The 18,547-nt window shown below is 57.5% G+C and overlaps 1 protein-coding gene across 6 annotated transcripts in view; it reads left to right on the forward strand.

The window, feature by feature from the left end:
• TBC1D16 (TBC1 domain family member 16) overlaps positions 1-18,547 on the forward strand; it is a 74,981-nt gene that overhangs the window by 19,860 nt on the left and 36,574 nt on the right. The window lies entirely within an intron of this gene.

Here is an 18,547-nt window from a genome sequence, read left to right on the forward strand (position 1 = left end):
TGGGCGGCGGCTGTCAGGTGTGGGAGTTTGGCCGCCCCGTCACGAGTCCCTCCTGTGGTCATGCTTTGGGAGCCCTAGTTTTACCTTCAGCTCCCTGCTCCACCCAGTGTGGTTTAGGGGTCGTGTGTCTGCGTAGAGCTGCCTAACAGACAGTGCAGCAGCTCCTGGGCGCGCTCGGAAGACTGCGGTGTCTTCAGGGCAGTCCCTCCCTAGCCATGGAGCCCCAGCAATTCCATATTGCTTACTCTTCTGGCCCCATCAGTCCAGTTCAGCCAAGGCTTTGGGCTGGGGCAAGATGGAATGGGGTCGCTCCTGACCCCCGGGAGCATGTGCTTCTGTTGGGGGTTGATGTAGAAATAACCTGTTTCAGGAAACATGAGAGGTATTACATGGAGACCCCCTGGTTCCCTACCCAGCCGTGCTTGACAGGTGGCTGGGAGCTTAAAAAGAAAGAAAAGCAGACATGGATTCTGAAAGGGGCTGGGTGGGTCCTGGAATCCTATAGTGCACGTTTACTTGCTGCTTTCTCTTGGAGCTGAGTTGCAGTTTTGTGTCCCCACCACAGCCGAGCCCCTGGAAGCAAAGCGGGTGCTCCTCTGCTCCCTCCTGGTGGTGGGCCTGGAAAGCTGGACTAAATGGTCAGTTGTACTGGACGCTGGCGTTCCCAGCCTGGTGAAAAGTGAGGATGCCCCGGGCAGCTTTGAAGGCTCCTGGTGCCCCGGCTGCACCCAGACCGACTGAACCAGAATGGCTGGGCTGGGGCCTGCCATGGGCAGTGTCTGAACTCCCCAGGGCACTCCCAGTGCGGCAGGGATTGATAACTGTCCCTGTGGCTGGGACCATAGGGAGAGGGGCGTGGGCCTTGTGCTTCGGGCAGAGGGAGTCTGGGGCGAGGTCCCGAAGTGCCGTCATCCACTGGACCAGACACCCTGCAGGGAGCTTGTCTTCTGGGATTTGAATGTGGCCATAGCGGCTGCAGGTGGAGGCTCCTAATTTAACTTGGAATTGGTCCCCAGGAGGGGAGCAGGCAGGCAGGCTCGCGGGATCCCTCTGGTGGCAGAACCGAAGAACTACATGTGGAGGCTGAGCTTGGGGCTGGGAAGGGAGAGGAGGAAGAGCAGCCCCCCCCCCGGCCAGGAGCCCCCCAGGCATTTCGTCATGTGGCAGGCGGCTCACAGAGGGCCGAGTGGTTAGAACGGCAGTGCCCCTTTGTGTGCTACCTGTGGTGTATGGCCAGGCATGGACTCATCCCTGGGTGGTAAGGCCACCTGCCATGGCCACCCCAGCCCCAGCAGTGATGGCTGGAAACCCTTGACCTTATGAATGTCCGAGTCCTATTGGGAGATGGATGGACAAGGAGAGCTGTGCCACTGACTCGCCATCACGGGCCCTGGTCTCACTGAGCTCTGAGTTCTAGGAGCAGGAGTGAGGGTCTGTGGCTCTCTTAGTCCCAGGCCTTCCATGGGGTCAGAAATCAAAGCTTTGGACTGCGATGAAGGTGAGGATGACCAGCAGGCAAGGTCAGTGGCCAGCCTGTCATTCATTTCTGTCCAGAAAGGTACCCAGTCCAGTCTCAAGGGCCAGTTGGGTGAGGGTGTCACCTAACCCCCATATGACATGTCAGTTGCCCCCCGCCTTGGGGAAGTGTGCAGCGATATGTATGAAACACAGCTCCTCCTCCCCAAATCAAAAGGGCTCTTCCAGAGCTCATCCTAAGAAATAATCTAAATTACAGAGACATTAAGCACGTTTGCATGAAGATGTTCATCGTTCTATTCTTTATCATGGAGGAAAAAGGAGAAGAATCTAGAGGATTCATCCATTACGATTCATCTTCCAGATCCAAGGGATCTAATGGGGGCCGGAGAGCCTCCTGAGGTCGACGCTACTTGCTACATGAGTGGTGATGGGTGTGCATTTTCCTGAGGAGGGGGCGTCCTCCGACTCCCCAAAAGGCTCAGGACCTTGGAATTACCAGACGGAAGAATGTGCAGTATTTGTAAAGGCTGTGCTGCAGCGTGGAAGTTCATGTGTATCAGAAACAAAGCAGGTAGCAAGTGACGTGCACATTTTGATTGGCATCCATGGGAAGGCCTGGGGCATGAGTGAGGCTACCCGAGCTCAGTGGAACTTTCTATATCTGTGCCTTCGAGGGAGCGACACTGCCTTACTCGGCTAGGGAACACTTGAAAGGTGGCTAGTGGCTCCGGTGATGAATTTTTGATTTTACATAACATTGATGGAGGTAAATTTAAGGGGCACGTGTGACTACCGTACCAGGCAGCACGACTGAAAGGAAGCTTGCCAATATGTTAGGACAGTGTGCTTACGTGTCATTTTTTTTTCTTTTCTCATGTTTCAGAAATGTCACACTGTAATTCTATTAATCTTATGATGACAACAAGTTTTAAAAATAGCCAGTTAAACGCCTGCATAGCTCCCCCTTGTCTGCTGTCTTGCATGCTTGTTAATGAGACATTAACAAGCCCCCTAGGGCTGTGTGAGGGCCTTCCAGTGAAGCTGATGCCACCGGCCAGCCACCCTTGTCCCCAGAGTCGTCGTCATCGGTGCTCCCACCCCCCAGGGTAAACGTGTGCGAGTTCTCCTCTTATTCCCTCCATCCTCTTGTCATTACTGGTGTTTGTTCAGGGCAGCTGTCCCAAGGGAAGGGTGGCATTCAGGTTACAGGACGGGCTGGGTGCCTTTCGACATGGGGCCTCTCACCGTGGCGTCCCTGGTGCAGTGGTCCGGCCAGCCCCGACTCAGGTCCAGGAGAGCCAGGCTCGGCCGTGAGGGTGGCGCAGAGCACTGGCCCTCGGAGTCCCGCCGGGATGTGCAGCTGCCTCCCGACTTCCGTCTCCTCCTTAACCTTGCTCACCGCGTTTCGGCCGGTGGGTCCCAGCAGACTTCCCCTTCCTGGCCGCCCTCCAGGTAGAGCACTGTCCCCCTACTGTTGAGACCCCAGTCGACTGGGTCTCCTCTGTGGGTCTCCTCTGTGGCCCCCACTTGCCCTGCAGAGCTCCTGCCTCTTTTCCCAGCCTCTCGTTTGTGTGGCATTTGGTGTATGCTGCCTTGCACTGTTGCATTTCCGTGAGACTTACTGGTCGTCTGGACCAGTGCCGTCCTATAGAACTTTCTGTGGTCATGAGGGCTGCCCAGTCCAGTAGCTGCTAGCCACGTGTGGCTATGGAACCCTGGACGTGTGGCTTTGGCAACTGAGCAACTGGACTTTAAGTTTATTCCCCTTCAACAAGTGTGAGTTTCAGTCGGCATGGGTGGTCAGGGCACGGGTGGTGAGGGCGCGGGTGGGGGGGGGCGCGCGTGGTGGGGGCGCTCGTGGTGAGGGGGCGCGCGTGGTGGGGGCGCGCGTGGTGGGGCCGTGGGTGGTGGGGGCGCGCGTGGTGGGGGCGCGCGTGGTGGGGGCGCGGGTGGTGGTGGGGGGCGCGTGGTGGGGGCGCGCGTGGTGGGGGCGCGGGTGGTGGTGGGGGGCGCGTGGTGGGGGCGCGCGTGGTGGGGGAGCGTGTGGTGAGGGGGCGCGCGTGGTGGGGCCGTGGGTGGTGGGGGCGCGCGTGGTGGGGGCGCGCGTGGTGGGGGCGCGGGTGGTGGTGGGGCGCGCGTGGTGGGGGCGCGGGTGGTGGGGGCGCGCGTGGTGAGGGGGCGCGCGTGGTGAGGGGGCGCGCGTGGTGGTGGGGCGCGCGTGGTGGGGGCGCGGGTGGTGGGGGCGCGCGTGGTGGGGCTGTGGGTGGTGGGGGCGCGCGTGGTGGGGGCGCGCGTGGTGGGGGCGCGCGTGGTGGGGGCGCGGGTGGTGGTGGGGCGCGCGTGGTGGGGGCGCGGGTGGTGGGGGCGCGCGTGGTGGTGGGGCGCGCGTGGCGGGGGCGCGGGTGGCGGGGGCGCGCGTGGTGAGGGGTCACGCGTGGTGAGGGGTCACGCGTGGTGAGGGGGCACGGGTGGTGAGGGCGCGCGTGGTGAGGGCGCGCATGCTGGCCCCGCAGGGCCAGGAGGGGCTTGAAGGGTGTAATTGTCCTCTTGGCAGAGTAGCCCCTCAGAACGCTCTGTCAAGAGGAAAAGGGGAAAAGACCGGAATGAGTGAACAGGTGCCCCCAGCCCCCACGCAGGGGCTAGTTTCCTGGGGGGTGGGTGGCAGGAGGGGTCACGGGCAGAAGCCAGTGAGGAGCCAGGCCCGAGGGCAGTTACCGTGACAGCATGCCAGCGCCCACCTGCAGAGGGACAGAGGGAGCCAGGCTGAAATAAATGGCATCTTAAGTGCTTTTTGCCTTTAGGAGGAGAAGGCTGGATGACACCAGAGTATCGGCGGTAAAGGCTGAATTATTCATACCTTCTCGTCATTGCTGGTGTAACTGGTCCTGCTCGCCCCACCCGGCTCTGGGGAGAATCCAGCCGCGGAGCAGGACCCGGAGCCAGTGAGCTCAGCGGGCCAGGTCCGGGTGCTGAGTGTCGTTGCCGCGGGGCTGCCACGAGGGGCCCGGAGGGTGTCGTCCAGGGTCGCCTGAAGCGTGGTGAGGGGCAGACTGTACCGTGAGATTCTTAGTCGCTTTGGGCGGTTTTCATAAATAGCCTTGCCGCTCCTCTTCTGTCCAAGCATCTCAGGGCAGGTGGGCGAGCCAGCGGGAGTGAGAGGTCCAACCCGAAACGGGAGAGGACGGAAACTGCAGGAGCGTGGTACGGATGAGGGGGACGCCCTTCTCGCTTTCCCATCCAGAGCGCTCTCCTAGAGGTGGGGAGCAGGGGTGGGGCCGAGAAGGGGGGGGCAGAGGACGGGCCCTAGGAAGACAAGGAGGGGGCTCATCGGGAGGGGCCAGGGGCTGCCACCGCCCAGGACAGCCATGGGATGGAGCACTGAGGCGTGAATGGGTTCTGGAGAGAGAGAGGAGGTGGAGTCGCCAGGAGTTGGTGAGAGACGGGATGGCCCAGTGCTGGCGGGGTGCACCCCCTGCCCCCCAAAATTTCAGTAAGATACCTCTGAGCCCGGTTGTGGGCCAGCCCAGGTGCTGCGGATGCCCCGAGGATGCTCCGGGAACACCCACCCTCACCCCTTCGGGGCCCCCAGCAGCAGCCTGGCAGCGGGGAAGCTGGCAGCTTCCAAAGATCTGTTGTTTGGGTTTGTTTGTGCTTCTGTAACCGGGAGCTGAGATTTATTTCTTTAAAACATCCCATCTCCCGACACCCTGCAATCTGTTCTGTGTGTCGTGAAGACAAATCTTGTCTTGTGTTTCTGTAGCACTCGGCAGGCTCTGTGCCGGCATCTCTCCCTCCACGACCCCCGCCTGCCTACTCTGCCGCCCGCCCGCCACCCCCCTAGTCAAGGTGGTAGTCACCCGCTGCTCCCCTGTGCCTGGGGGGTGGCTGATACCAGGGGTCCGAAGGAAGCCACTCCGAGAAGGGCAGCTGGCAGAACTGAGCCCTTGGACCGGTCCACAGCCTCCAGGCTGGAAACAGCCCGGGAGCCTCCCTGCCAGGGGAGGAAGCCAGGCACTGCCTGGGGCTGAGGGCCCTTTGCCGTCTGCCCCACGGCTCTGGAAGTGCGTTGGCAGGCGGCTGCCACTGGCTCCAGGAGCTTGGAGGGGCTGCCAGGGAATTCAGGCTGGGTCTCGACAGTGCCCAGTCCTTTGATGTGAGACTCAGGGCGGCTGTTTGGCTCAGACACACTGTCTGGGGCAGGATGGGGCAGGCTGGCTGGACCAGGCGAGCTCCACGGTCAGATGTCCAGATGTGAACCAAGCCCTGCCGTGATGCCTGGGGCATGAGCTTGGCAAGGTGTTTGATCTCTCTGTGCCTCCGCTTCCTCATCTGTTAAATGGGGCCATCATGAGGACAAAGCGATGCTGTGACTGAAAGCGCGCCACAGAGGGCTCAGTGCAGAGTTTACCGGGGTGATAAAAATGAAGGTGGCACTTTTATAGCACCTACCAGTGTGCCAGCCTGATTCTAAGTGCTTTGTGTTAACTTCCCGGAGCCGCCAAAACAAAGGACTGCAAACCGGGCAGCTTAGAACAACGGAGGTGGATTCTCACAGTTCTGGAGGCCAGAAGCCCTCAGTCAGGGTGTCGGCAGAGCCGGGCCCCCTCTGAAGGCCCAGGGAGGATGCTCCTGCCTTTTCCCGCTCCTGGGGCCCCCGCTGTTCCTTGGGGCCACCTCCCTCCAGTGTCTGTCTCTTTTGGCTTCGCCTCTTCCTGTAAGGACCCCAGTCCGTGGACTTAGGGCCCACTCTCAATCCAGGATGAGCTCATCTTGGGAGCCTTAGCTATTTACATCAGTAAAGGCCCTGTTTCCAAATAAAGTTCCAGATGGACGTGAATTTGGGGGACACTATTCAACCCCGCACACGCTTTGTGGGTACTGGCCATTTAACCCTTGAAACATTGCCTAAGGTCAGGGCTGTTCTTACCCCATGGGGGAGAAGGTTGAGGCCTAGCGTCCCAGCACAAGGGCTCCTGGCTGAGGTACCAACTCTGTTAAAAACAAAAAGCAAAAGAATCCAAACAAAGCCAGGCCCTTGTGAGGCCCGTTCCCATCATCACCTGGCAGTCGGCCTCCCCTCCTGGCCCAGCCCTGTCAGCCCCCGGGGTCTGTTCAAGAGCCCAAAGAGGCCTGGGGGGCCTGAGCAAAGATGCTGTGGAAATTTGCTTTATAAGTGACAGAAGTAAGGGGAGGGAAGTAGCTCAGTGGTAGAGCACATGCTTAACATGAGGTCCTGGGTTCAGTCCCCAGTGCCTCCTCTTAAAAAAAAAAAAAAGGACAGAAGAGTGATATATGTCCATCCTAGAAATTTGGGAGAAAAGGCATAAAGAGAGTATTTATGGCCATTGTTTGCCTCCAGTGTTGCTATTATAGTTTGGTTTACTTTCTCTGGCCTTTCAAAGACAGGAGTTGGAATTATCCATCCCAAGGGTCAGCAGACCTTTTCCTATAAAGGGGCACATAGTAGGCATTCTCAGCTTCTGAGTCACACAGTGTGTGTAGCTTCTTGGCTCTGCCCCTAGAGAGAGAGCGGCCGCTAGCACCATGGACGGGGTGAGTGTGGCTAGGGTCCAACAAAACTTTATTTATGGACTCTCTGAATTTTGTATGATTTTCGTGTGTCATGAAGTACTCCCCTCCTTTCGACTTTTTCAACGTGTAAAAATGGTCAAGCCCACCCTTGCTGTCAAAAGCGGCACAAGGTGCTCGTGCAGCTTCCCTCATAAACGCCAGGGTGTGGAAGACGCTGGGATGTTCATTCTTCAGGAGGTGAGTTGAGGAATAAGCTGGTGTATGTAGACAGGGGTTCTGCTTGGTGCTAAGAAGAAATGAGCTGTCAAGACAGGAGAAGACATGGAGGAAGCGTAAACGCATGTTGCTAAGTGAGAGAAGCCGGTCCGGAAAGGCTACAGACTGTATGATTCCAACTATCTGACTTTCTGGGGCAGGCACAGCCGTAGAGGCAGCAGCAGCAGATCGGGGTTGCCAGGGAGCAGGGGAGGGGAGTTTTAGGACCGTGCACCCATTCTGGACGGCCCTGGAACGTGTCACCGTACGTTTGTTAAAACCGCAGCATGTTCACCACCAGGAGTGAGCCCCAGTGTGAACCGTGGGCTTCAGTCGTTCACCATAATGCGTGACTATTGCTTCATCAGTCATAACAGGTGTGCCAGGCAAGATGTTAAAAACAGGGGAAATGCTGTCGGCGGGGCAGCCGCCACTCTAGGAACTCTCTGTACCTTCTGCTCAAATTTTATGTAAGCCTAAAACTGCTCTAAAAAAAAAAAAGTTCTTAGCTCATGGGTTGTGCAAAGACAGACAGCGGGTCATAATGTGCCTACTTCGGGTCTAAACCGGCACTGCCCAGTAGCAATGTAATGAGAGCCACACGTGTGAGTTAAAATTTTCTAGGAGTCTCGCTTTTAAAAACTTTATTTTGAAGTAACAATAGAGTCACAGGAAGTTGCAAAAAAATAAAAAAATATAGGGAGGCCCTATACACCCAACCTCCCAGGATGGCTACATCCTGCCTAAAATTTACATGGTACACATCCCAAACCAGGAAATGAAGGTGGGTACAAATGCTTTTGCATTTTGCCAAAAATCAGTAGGGGATATTTACGTCGGCCTAACAGCTACATTTTAATAAGTAAAAAAAGAGACATGTAAAATTAATTTGAGTAATTACCCAGTGCACCCAAAATATTACCATTTCAACACGTGACCAGTGTTAAGAATTGGTGAGTGACGTTTAACTAGTCTATCTTTGTACTAAGTCTTGGGACTCCTGTGTGTGCTTTACCCCAGAGCACAGCTCAGTTTTCATTCGCCACGTTTTCGAGTGCTTGATGCCACGTGTGGCATGGGGCCGCTGCGCTGGCCAGCTCTAGTCTGTCCTGGTTGGTAGCCTCCTTTTTTTTTTTTTTTTTAATATTCTCTGGCCAGCCCTCTTCCTTTGTCTTTGATGGCTGGATGGCTTCTAGGAGGAATTCTGGAAAAGTGTTCTGTTATCCCAGCTTGGGGGGTGGAGGGTTCTGTAGCCCTGACTCCTCCCTGACTCGGAGCAGAGATTCTGGAAGTCACCAGCCAGGTGTGTCCCCCACGGAAGCAACATTCCAAAGAGATTCCTGGCAGAGCCCTCGCACGGGCGGGTCTCCCTGGAAGCACGCTATTGTTGACTGCCCTCCCAAGGACTGTCAGCTCTTTAGAAAGCTGACCTCTTTCTATTAAAGCTGTCAGGACAGGGAGGAAATAAGTGCATCAACCCTCCTGAAGTGAAAAGAAGGAGTTCAGGCTCTGGGCGAGGCCATGCTCCCCAGGGACGTGGCACTCCCACTGCAGGATGGCTGTCGAAGGACAAGGAAATGAAACTGTTGTCGCCTCTCCCCCTCAGCTCCTGAACCATGACAGCCCTCAGGGGGTCCTTGACGCAGCCCTCGATGATTTATTGCAGGGGGCTGTAGGGATGCCCTCTGGGGGCTGGGCTGCTCCGACCGCTCGGAGCCGCCATCGGGAGCAGGAAGCCAGAGGCCCTGGGGCCGGGCTCTTGCATCAGCAGCCCTGGCGGCCGCTCTGTGGGGCCCACGTGAGCTTCCAGGAGCTCTGAGCGTGAGGTCACGGAGCAGTGACGTGGCAGTGCCCCCCAGGCGAGCAGGGAGCCCGTGCTCTGCCTTTGGAGACCCACGCCTGGCTGTTGCAACGTAACCCAATACCTGATGAAATCCTCCCTGAAGGCGGCAGGGGCTGGCAAACGACCTTTGTCTGTTGATTGGAACCTTCCATATCTGCTGCCATTTGCCTTAGCGTTCATTCCCAGCAGAGTAAACAAGGCATTTTTATTTGGGTTTTTCATTTAATTCAGCCAATGTTCCCTAAATGCCTGTGATGTACTGGGAGAAAGGGCTCCTGGTGGCCCCTTCACTGTACCCAGAATGTGCTTCCTTGCTTCGAGGGATCTGTTTTGGGAACCTGAGAGTGTGGTCTCCCTGACGATCTGACAGCTGAAGCCCAGCCATGCTGGTCACTCCAAACTGCCTGTGCTTTGAAAGCTGAGGGCCGGTGGAAGCAGACTTGGACTCTAGTGCCAGCAGGTGGCCTCAGACAAGCTTCAGACCTTCCTTAGCTGTAGGTGATGACGCACATGGTCCCTCAGTGTGGCTGCCCTGCAGCCGCGCCCCTTGTCACTTCCCAGCTCTGCCCAGCCACGTGCCCCAGCAAGTCTCCACCTTCGTTGCCCCAGCTTCTCCCTGACACGGTGGGACGGTGACCGTCCATGCCCACAAGGCCATCACGAGGCACGGCTGGTCAGCACACTGGAGGTCTCCAGGGCGGGGCACAGAGACGAGCCTGAGGGCTCAGATGGCCACACACCTCTTCTGCACATTTTGTGTGATTGTTTCCCAGATGAGGTGCAGACCCTCTAGAGAAGGATGGGCCTTTCCAGAGGGGCTGTGGGGCCAGAAAGGGCTTGTAGGAGGGAGGTGCCTGCCAGGGTCAGGGTAACATGGGAGGAAGAAGTCGGGAGTGGAAGTGTTCTGGAAGAGGGGAGGGTGACTGTCTCATGGGTCATGGGAAGAGGAGCCCCGCACACGTCTGGGGGGAGGGGAAGGGGAGGAAACCTGGGACCGAGCAAAGGGGGCGGGGCTGGACGTGGCCTCTCCCAGGAGCCGCAGGGCTGGCGGGGAGGGCCGACCCTGTGGATGGTAAAGGCATCAGGATCTGTCTTGCTTCTGTAAATATTTAAACACTGGGAGGATTATTTTTGGTAGCTACGGTCTCTCTCCGAGCCTGGCGGGCTGCCGGGCTGCCGGGGAGGGTGTCGAGTGACAGCGGGCTCCCTGCTGGCTCCCCCGGGCTCCGCGTGCTCACGGTCACAACGCCACGATTTAATTGGGGCCGTGGTCCCCCCCTTCTGGGAGGGTGAGGACAGGCACGGGCTCCTAAGCTTTCCCCTTCAGGGTGAGATCGATGTGACAAACACAATGTCAGCTCAGAAGTTTCCCTGACGGCCGTTGAAAGTGACAGTGCCTTGAGCTTCCAAACCGCGAGCAGTGAAGTGTAGGGCCAGCCGCCGGCCGGGCACCCCCGGGGAGGTGGCCACGCTCCGCCAGACCCACCTGGGGTGAAAGGACGCATTGTGTGCCCCGCAGAGCTGCGGGGCTGCAGACAGCCGTCTTCGTTGGGTCCACAGGGCAGACGTGCAGGGGAGCCTGCTCCCGGCGGGCGTGGACGTGGGGCGCTGAGGGCCACCGGGGCCCGGCCATCTGCCGCGTGGCGGCCCGTCTCCTCCAGCCTCAGAACTGAGTCTGGCCAGGCATCACGGCCCTGCCGCTTCCCCGTGAAGGAGGCTGGCAAACACCAAACCTTTGAAACTCCATTTTCCTGGAGGTGGCGCTTTGGCTGAGAAGGGCTCTCCGCGTGCCCAGCAGATGGCAGGCTTCCCCCAGATCAGCCAGGGGTGTCCACTGCCCGCCCGCAGCCACCGCACCTCCCGCCCCACCCCCGCCCGGGTCCCCAGAGAGGAAGTTCCATCTGCCCTTTGTTGCTCACCTGTCCCCCGTCTCTTCTCACTGCCTCCTCCCAAGGGGCTGCCTGGGGGTGTGCGTTGGGGAGGGAGCGCCAGTTCAGACCCAAGCCAGGCTCCCTCGACTGTGGGGCTGCTGGACACTCTTTTCCTGTGTTCGGTCTCCATTTTCAGCTGGCTTCCGTCTCCTCACTGACTTTCTGCCTCCTCTCTGGGGGTCTGGTGGGTGGACAGTTGCAGGCATGAGCATGACCCCCTCACCCCCAATCTTGTGCAATCCACTGCCTCCCCAGAGACCAGACGGATCCTAGACAGGCTTGGCCTCTGGCCCCAGAGAGGAGTGCAGGGCTGATGTTAGACCCGGGATGGGAGGGAGCGGTCAGCCGCACACCCCAATACGGCCTGCTTTCTGTCCTTTCACTGCGCCTGTGGACATGCTGACCCCTAGGACAGCCCAGCTGAGTCTAAAGGGTGGCCTTGTCTGAAATTTACTGGACCCCTTTCTTTTTAAAAAAATTATGATTTTTATATAGATAATACGTGGTTAATAGAGAAGTGTTAGAAATAAAGGGATGGTACCCCAGAGGACTGAAAGTAGAGGCTCAAACAGGTATTTGCACATCCAGGTTCATAGCAACATCATTCACAATTGGCGGAAGCAACTCAAGTGTCCATCGATGGATGAACAGATACACAAAGTGTGGTTCATCCGCACAATGGAATAGTTTTCATCCTTAAAAAGGAGGGAAGTCCTGACACCTGCTACAGCATGGAGTTGCCTTGAGGACATTACGCTCAGTGAAATAAGGCAGTCACAAAAGACACTGTGTGACTCCACTTGTATGAGGTTCCTAGAATTGCCACATTTATAGAGACAGGAACAGAGGTTACCAGAGGCTGAGCGAGGATGATGGGGAGTTAGTGTTTAATGGGGACGGTTTCCTTTTGGAAAGATGAAGGAGTTCTGAGATGGGTGGTGGTGATGGTTGCACAGCAGTGTAACCGTACTTGGCACCACTGCGCAGTACAGTTAAAGGGGGCTAAAATGGTACATTTTACGTTTATTTTGCCATAATAGAAAAAAAAGAGAAGGAAAAAGAAATTGAGATCACCCAGGGTAACAGGACTGTGGGAAACCACCCTGGGTGCACATCTTCCCAGCCTTCTAAGAACCAGCTTTTTCAGATTAGTCTGTAAGCCTGTGTTGATTGTCCCCTGCCCCAATATTGATCTGGGACTCCAGGCATTTGGCAGCCACATCTGTGTGGCCCAAGGCTGCTGGCTGGGGGAGTCCCTCTGCCTGGGTTGGAAGGAGAAGCTGGTGTGGCCGGCCAGGGCACCCTGGCCGGAGGGCTGACCGCGGCCAGGCTCTCACCACTGGATCTCCTCCTGGAGACCAAGGCCAAGACTGGTCACCACACAGGCCTCCCTGTAAGAGGGACGCACACCTGCTCTCAACACAGGGTGTTCCACACAAAACGAAAGCAGCTGAAAGTCAAATCCAGAGCTAGACCCTGAAAGCTGGTTCTTCCGAGACTCTGGTGGGTGGGGAAACCTGGAGGAAGCCCCCAGAGGTTTGCCAAGGTCAGGTCAGGAGATTCCACTTCCCCAGCCTTTTCCAGAACTTAGACTCTCCCCGTGTCTCCTGAGAATTGGGAAACTGAGCACGCCCTCGGGGTGCCTGCCGCTGAAGGGAAGGCACCATGTCTCCCTGCACGTGACCCCGAGCCCCCAAGTGCCCCCCAGAGGATGGGAGTTAATACTGGGAGTCCAGAAAGGGGCATCAGGTAGGGGCTGGCTGGGTGAGGCACAGCAGCCCGCCTCCCACACCGCAGAAACCTCTACCAGGAACAAGTATGAGGCTGGCCAGGCCAGTGTTCATGCCCTCCTGTAGCTGAGCACTGCTTTTTCTATTTTACTGAAGGTTCCAGAGCCCTCCCAGCCTACAGCAAAGCAAAGGGCAACTCAGGTCACGGGTGAAGTGAGCAAGGGCCACCGGGGAGGCAGGTTTGTGGGAACTGGGCTGGAGAAGCCGGCCTGCTCTCACCCCGCCTCCCGTTAGCCTGCCGGGCTGGTGTAAATGGTGGTGGCCGCCCTCGGAGCCCAAAGCCCTCTCCTTCCTGCCTTGGGGCCAAGCGGTAGGGGTAGGGTACTGCGTGGGGTGGTCCCCTGGAGGGCACGCCTGCCTTCTCAAAGGGACCCAGACGCCAAGTCCAGACGTCCAGAAACAGCAAATACACGGGGTGACCTTTGAGTTTGGCAGGTGCTTGGCCAAGGATCAACACGAACCTGCCCTGAATGGCCAGTGTCCCTGACGGCACAGGTCAGGAGCTCAGGCCTCCCTGGGAACCCACGCCTGGGGTCATCACTCACGGGATGGCCCAGCTGGGAGCCCAAGCCCCTGATGACTCAGCACCTGTCACCTCTGCCGGGACAGGGCCACCCTGCAGATGGTGTCTGTACAGACTTGCCCGTCTGCCCAGGCCGAGAGCAGCCCCGCCCACACGGGGAGAAGCCTTTAGAACAAGGTGTCCTTGAGAACATCCAGCACCGCATTTATTTTGGGGGGCCCCTCTGTCACTCAAACAAGGCTCAGAGTGGAAAGGTCACCCACTCAAGGCCACACCGATAGAGATGACAGCCCCACCCGAACCGCGGGGACCCAGTGAAGAGGCCTCGGGCATTTACCCCGTACAGAGCGGTAGTCCCCCAGCATTGAGGGCTCCGCTCCGATTACTTAGAGGCAGAGTCCACTCCTGTGCTCACGGCGCTTCTCCCTCAGGGGAAGGCAGTGCTGCCCGCGGGGGTCTCACTGGCCCCCCACACTTGGGTGTCCTTGGGGCCACCTCGGGTCCCGTCTGTGAGTGGGGCCGCCAGGCCGTCCGCACTGTGAGGTCACCCAGAGTTGGAGGTGGTGTGATGGACGGCAAGAGATGTACCCACTCCTCCCAGCGCTTTTTTTTTTTTTTTAAAGAAATGTCCTTTGGGGAAAGTTTTTTCCCTTTTATTGATTGAAAGGCTTGTCCTTGACAGGACGGAGGGTGTCGGGTCCACAGAAAGGGCCTGAGCGGGGGAGCCGGCGTGGGCGGGGAGGGGCGACGCTGGAGGCACGGCCACGCCAGCGCCTTTCTGCGGGGCTGGCTGGGGCACACTTACTGCGCTTGGCGGAGCTGAGCTTTGATTTTGTGAGGCTTCACCAGGCAAAACAAGCAGGGGCTGCCGAGTTTTGCTGTGTGACTGTAGAACCTTCCAGAGAAACTCCCTTGACCCCTAAAGTGAATAATTTGGGTTTTGTCCCTTCTGCGGTGGAAGGCGTGTGCTGAGCTGCTGGTGTGCGCTGACGAATTCTTGGAACGCGGGGAGCAGCCCCGGCTGGTCGCGTCTAACTTTCCTCCACCATCTAACTCCGGGCAGATCCAGGGAGCCCCATCCAGGGGTGCCCACCGTGCCCCTCGGGAGCTGACGGTATGGGGTTTGGACTTCACCCCCAGCTCTCTGCAGGTGACAAAGGAAAGCTAGCTCCAGTCTGGGCAAACTGGCCGCAGCCTTTGCTGAAGCTGGGAGAGGGGCCCGTTGGCCAGTGTGACTTCTCGGGTAGTGGTGTTTTGTTTTGTGACTTTGGAAAGAACATGAAAGACTGGGCAGACGCCCACTTACCAAGGAGGCCAGGGCTGGTGGCCAGGCCAGCACCTCCCTGGTAGGTGTCAGGGAAGAACGTTCAAAGTAAATAAATACAGTGATTTCTGGGAGCGCGTAGTACCTTTCCCCTCGCTTTCCTAGTCCCAGCGCCTGGGGCTGGAACCCCGCAGGGAAACGCCAGTCCTTTCATAACTGAAGGTTGGCCTGGCCTGGATGGGAACACGGATCCTGGCTTCAAACACACACACACACGCATACACAGACACAGGCATGCATTCATACCACATATATGCACCCCCCACACACACACAGTTTCAGGGAGAAGAACTTGAGTGTTTTGTTTGAGTCGGAAGAAAATATTCAGTATCCTCTCATTTTCCTCTACCTGTTTAGGTTTCCCTTTGTTTTGTTTTTTAATCACCTTCAGAATGGCTGGGCTAGTTTTTCCAAGTGTAAGGTACAGTCGGCCCTTTGTATGTACAGGTTCCGCGTCTGCTGATTCCACCAAACTCAGACTGAAAATACTCGGGGAAAAAAATTTCCAGAAAGTCCCAAAAAGCAGAACCTGAATTTGCCACTTGCCAGCAACTCTTGACATGACATTGCCATTGCGTTAGGCGTTGAAAGTCACCCAGGGATGATTTAAAGTCTACGGGAGGATGGGCATAGTTGTATGCAAATGTTATACCATTTTATGTAAGGGACTCGAGCGTCCATGGATTTGGGTATCGGTAGGGGTCCTAAAGCCAGTCCCTCATGGGTCCTGAGGGATGATTGTATACCCTCCAGATCTCATGCAGGCTCAGCATCCGAGACCCTCAGAGGGTTCCAAGCCTGTGGGCCTCCAAACACATGTGTTTGCCCCCTATTAAAAGCTCCACAAAGGGAAATTCCTCGCTCGCCTCTAAGTCAGGCCCGTCCGACCCCATCTCCTTGTTCCCACATGATCTTTCCCCTGAGAGCCCGCTTGCCGCAGCACCCAGGGCTCCCCTGGCAGCGTGAGGCCTCGTCCACAAAACCGGGGGGAAGACGCTTCCCTGGAGGACCCCGCGCCCCCAGCCTCCACCCTGGTCCACGGCCACAGGCCTGTGCCTGTTTGTTCTGTTTTTAAAATAACCATCCTTAAAGAAATTCTTGTTCCTCACCCCACCCAGACCTAGATGTTCCGGATAATTCCCGCTCTTGGTTGGATGTGGCCACAGCCTAGGAGATGCTCTGGTGTGTCTGATTCTGGCTGGAGGCCCGATTCCGCCCAGGGCAGCAATGCTGGCGCCCCACCTCGCTTCCGAGGGCCTCTGTGGAAGCAGAATACACCCCAGGTGGCTTTGCTCTAAGGCCACCGTGGGAAGGGAGCCCGGAACAGTGAGCAGCGGAGCCCACAGGGCAAACGGCACAGCTGGCCCCAAGCCCAGCTCCTCCCAGGGGTCACGGCGGAGGCAGCCCAGGGCGCACCAGGACAGCCTCCGCCCCACCCCGCAGGGTCTCAGACACCCATGCACCGCAGGCTTCTCACTCAGCCAAACCTTCCCGTTGACTTGACAGGGCGATGTGGCCCACTGAGGACGCAGGATAGGAATGTGGGGCTGAGCCACAGCCTCCTGCAGGGGCAGGTTTGCCGAGCCCTTCCTGGTGAGTGGGAGACCCAGCTGGGATGTTGGTGTCCAAGGTTAAACCCATTCACCCCCTAGAGCGGGCCCGCCCGTTCGTAAGACGTGAGGAGTGGGGTGTTGTGGACACCCAGGCCCCACCCGTCCTTCAAAGCAGGAGTTGCCGCCCGGAGCCCCTGCTGTCCCAGGTGGCAGGGGCAGCCTTTGTCCTCTGCTCTGTCTTGTGCAGGTCTCAGGGTGAGGAGGCCTCACAAGGACGCTCTGCAGGTGAGGGCCCTGGAAGGTGTCCTGGGGCTGTGGGGCCGCCCTGGTGGTGCTGAGGATGCAGGGCTGAGGGGCCTGTCCTTAAGCTCTAATGTGAAATTCCGTGCATTTGTGACAATCAGAAACACCCGCTTGGGTTGGACGTCTCTCTGGGAGGACGATCAGAGACATCCTTGCAGTGGAGAAGTGAACGCATTCTTGTGATGTGGAGCTTGTGCCCCACGTGCCCTAGAAGTACAGTCTGAGACCAGCGCACAAGCTAGTAATGGCCTTTGGCCCCAAGTGGGTGGATGTGGACCCAGCAGCACCTTTGCTGCCTCCACCCCGCACCCCTGCATGGGGACCACGCAGTAATTGGCGCCGCCGTGATTTCTGCACGTGCTAATCAAAAGCTTTTATTTTCTGATTATCTCTCCGTTTGATGGATGACAGATGCCGGAGCACTCAAAATACAAACAGATTCCAGTCGGAACATTTCAAAGGAGAAACCAGCCATTCTGGAGAGGAGAGGATGGTGCCCCTTCTGCCGCCTGGCAAAGAGTTTCATTGGGAAAAATTATTTTTCGCCACCTTTTTGCTTTCTATTTAAATTAAGCTTCGCCAAGCAAGTTTGGCAGCAGCGGAGGGCTCCTAATTTGGTCCCCCTTGACCTCTGCTGCCTTGATTGGCAGTTTGTTGCCGGGCGGGAAGTCGTGCCCGCGAGGTTGGAGCAGCAGAACAAATGCCCTAGGATAGCTTTGCGTCCCCCGAGGACCCCAGCGGAGGGGGAGAGTGCGCAATTAGAGAGGTCTTCACACAGAAAGTTAATTAGCTACTAAACAGCATTTAGCACAGTTTATGGTGGGAAGTACATGTCTGAGGAGCACATGGAGACTGGGGAGTGATATGACCACAAGGACCGGGTCCTGGCTGCAGACACTTCATCCCTCGGGCCTGACTCAGTGCCAGGCTCTCGGGGCACGGAGCCCCCGCTCCCTCGAGCGTGGAGGGAAGGAACCCGAGATGGACTGGCCCAGGTGCCCAGGAGCTGTCCCCTCTGAGAGTGAGAGCCAGGCACCCCAGGACCGGGCAGCGTGATGCCCCCCCCCCCGCCCCCCAGGAATCCGCCTGGCCTTGGAGAAGCTGTCCTGTCTTACACACACTGCCCAGCTTCCCAGTTGTAGAAGCCAGTTCAAAACGCCTTCCGTTACTGGGAGCTGTGTGTGCTGGGTTGAATGGTGTCCCCCCAGATCGTGTTCCCCCAGAACCTCAGAATGGAACCTTATTGGGAAGGGTCTTTGCAGATGGAATTAAGGCAGAGATCAAGGTGCGTCAGACTGGATTAGGGTGGGCCCTACACCCAATAAGTGTTCTTCTGAAAGACAGAGAAGGACCCCCAGACCCAGTGCGGAGGCCGGGTGACGCGGAGATAGATCACAGTGATGCAGGCTGCACACCAAGGATGGGGCGTCTGCCCTCGAGCCTTCCGAGGCATCATGGCCCTCGGGACACCTTGGCTTTGGACTTCCGGCCTCCAGGACTGTGGGAGAAGAGATCCTGTTGTTTTAAGGCGCCCAGTTTGTGGGGATTTGTTAGGGCAGCCGTGGAGGAGGAATAGTGTAGGGCCACACTGGAGCCCCTGCGCTGGCCCGTGGGAGGCCCCGCGTAGGTGCTGGCATCTGACGCCAGAGGTGGGTTGGTGGCCAGGGGAAAACCAAGGTCCCCGAAGGGTCCCTGTGGGCTCTGCTTTCGTCCCAGGACTGACTCGGGTGCTCCTCTGACCTGCTCGGAAACCGCAGGTTGATTGCTTGGGGCTATTTTTTGTTTGTAGAGGGTAGGTTTTCACTCTTTTTGGTTTGTTTTTGCCTTTGATGTTTTTTAATTATTTGGAGGGATTCATGATTTTAATGATTTTCTTCTTTAATTATAAAAGTAACACCTGCTTCCCAAAGAAATTTTGGAAACTAGGGAAAAGATAAAGCAAGGGGGTAGGACGCCCCCCCCCGTGACCAGCGCAGCACCGGTCAGCATCCTGGTGGACTTCCTCCGGCTTTGC

This window comes from Camelus dromedarius, chromosome 16, assembly GCF_036321535.1.
Source record: "Camelus dromedarius isolate mCamDro1 chromosome 16, mCamDro1.pat, whole genome shotgun sequence".
Classification (NCBI taxonomy): domain Eukaryota; kingdom Metazoa; phylum Chordata; class Mammalia; order Artiodactyla; family Camelidae; genus Camelus; species Camelus dromedarius.